Source organism: Pteropus alecto, unplaced genomic scaffold (assembly GCF_000325575.1).
Source record: "Pteropus alecto unplaced genomic scaffold, ASM32557v1 scaffold71, whole genome shotgun sequence".
NCBI lineage: Eukaryota > Metazoa > Chordata > Mammalia > Chiroptera > Pteropodidae > Pteropus > Pteropus alecto.
Window position 1 is genome coordinate 8,323,260 of NW_006433024.1, and position 2,599 is coordinate 8,325,858.

Consider the following 2,599-nt stretch of genomic DNA (forward strand, 5'->3'; position numbering starts at 1 on the left):
CTGAGGATGGAGACTTCTGAGTCTCCTCTATGGAGGGACTAGTGATTCCTTCTTCCTGCCAAATCTCATGAATACTTTGATTTTCATCTTTTCATCCAGATTTTCTATCTTCCTTTATTATTTTCCATGAGTTTCTTATGTTTATTTCCATCACTAAAATTTTCTGATTGTTCTATTAGAATTTCATAATATCCGTTGATATTCATTCAGCAAACATTTTCAAGCATCAATTATGTGCCAAGTGTAGTGGAGATGGGACATGCTAATTTGCTGAGTCAAGTGAACAAAGATAATTTTTCCTTAAAGAATAAATAGAAATGTCAGAAATAATAATAGAAATCAACAGAATGGATATAGAGCTCTTTATCTCAGCAGTCTTCCATATTCAAAGAATTTATAGCTCTTTAATAAAGAAAATTATAAACTACTTATGCAATGAAATATAAGAGAAATATTTGCAGAAATATTCTCTTTCACCAAACTGATAATATATTATCATCATCCTTCCAGTTATGTAACAAAGGAAATTGCATATCGAAGAAGTTAAGTGTTTGGACCCAAGTCATTTAAAGCTGAGGCGCAAACTCAGGTCTCTAAACTCCAAATTCCATGATTATTTTACCATACCCTCTTACTGTACCATATACCGGATTACTAAATAAATGTGAATTTTATTATGTATTGCATTTTGTACTTTATTTTATAAGCTGTTAAGGCTATGTAGCTCATGCAGTAGCCATTAAGTGTTTGGTAGCAGTTTTTATAGAGACTGGAACATTAGAATTAGTTTAATTCCAGAATAGTTCACCTTTCCGCATTTAATTGATAACAGATGCTGTTTTTCATTGAGTAGAAGGACATTTTCAAAGTTTCTTGATGCAAAGTCTTCCTTTGTATAGAAGTGTGAATTATCTTTTGTCAGAGTGAATTCTTATCATAAAAAGAAATTTAAAACTTCTTTTTAAAATTTAAAAGTGTAAAATTCACTGCTAAGACTGGGCAACCATTCTTAAAACTAAGGAGAGTTCCCTAATTTGAGGCTTCACTAATTTTAGGAGAAAAAAAAATTGTCCTTAAAACTTTTGCTTAAGGTTGACCTGTAGTTTCATGACATAAAAAATGAAAATTTAAATTTCAAAATTTTTTAAATTTAATTTTATTCTGAGACAAGTTCTGAACACTTATCATCTGGAGACATCCTTTAACCCTGCTGAGGCAAGGATAACTTGGAAGTTATTCCTTAAAAGTGGATAGGATTAAAAAAAGAAAGAAAGAAAAAGAAAGAGTGAAAAAAACCTAGTGAACTCCACAGTTACAAAGCAGGCAAAAGAAGAGAAGCTACAAAAATGTCCTAAGAAAGATGAGTCACAGCCTAAAAAGAAAGATTGAGTGGAAGAAGAGGTGACAATCTGGTGATGAATACTTAGTTGTAAGCTTAGAGACAGAAATAGAATAAAATGGTTGGATCTGATAATGTCTATGATCTCATCTGGCTCTGAAATTCTGTGATTCTTACTTAGAAAGAATTCAGAGAAAAAATCCTAATACATGCAACCCACTTATCAATTTATTGATGTCTTTAGATGTGGGGACAAGAAGTGTAAAAACACAATATTTCTTTCTGAAACCGAGTAGGAAACAAGATAGGTAACTCTGAGATTTTTATTTAAAATAAAACAAATCCCAACTTTAGTTTTTCTTTCCCCAATGAGGGATGATATGACCATCTCTTTTTCAGTAGTGGTAAAAAAATGTAGATAAGGACTCAGAGACTCCAATCAACAGCTCTGATTGTCCCTTCGCTGTTTCTGTGGGAAGGTAATTAGTGACATCTGTCTCCATGAGAATCTGGTGACAGCCCAAGAGTACACAGGCACAGAGAGGGGCCATATCTTTCTGGATCCTTGTAGATTGAAGAGCTGGCCTTTGGAGCCCTTGAGAATCCAGAATTATCTTGGAAATTTTTTATGCAGTAAAACACGGAAATTTGAATGAACTGAAAGAAAGAAAGGCATAAAATCTTTCTTTAAAATAATCATTTGTTTTGTTATATAATATACTGTTACTTTTTGGTTTGATTCACAATCTCCTTGAAGGAAGTCTTAGTTTGTTCTGGCTGCTGTAACAAAAAATATCATAAACTTTGTGGCTTGTAAACAACAAACATTTATTTTTCACAGTTCTGGAGGCTGGGAAATCCAATACTGTGGTGCCAGCAGATTTGGTGTTCGGTGAGGGTCTGCTTCCTAGAAGGCTGTAACTCCACGTATTGTAGGAGCTAGGGAGCTCTCTATTTTTGTTTCCTTTTTATACTGTGGTGCCAGCAGATTTGGTGTTCGATGAAGGTCTGCTTCCTAGAAGGCTGTAACTCCACATATTGTAGGGAGCTAGGGAGCTCTCTATTTTTGTTTCCTTTTTAAAAGACACTGATTCCATTCATGAGGGCTCCACCCTTATGACCTAAGCACCTTGCAAAAGCCCTATCTCCTAATACTATCACATTGGGCAATAGGTTTTAGTATATGAATTTTGGGGAACATACTCGGTCTATAGCAAAGAGTAAACTAACAACAGAGTGACTGGTAGAGATTTCTGGAAA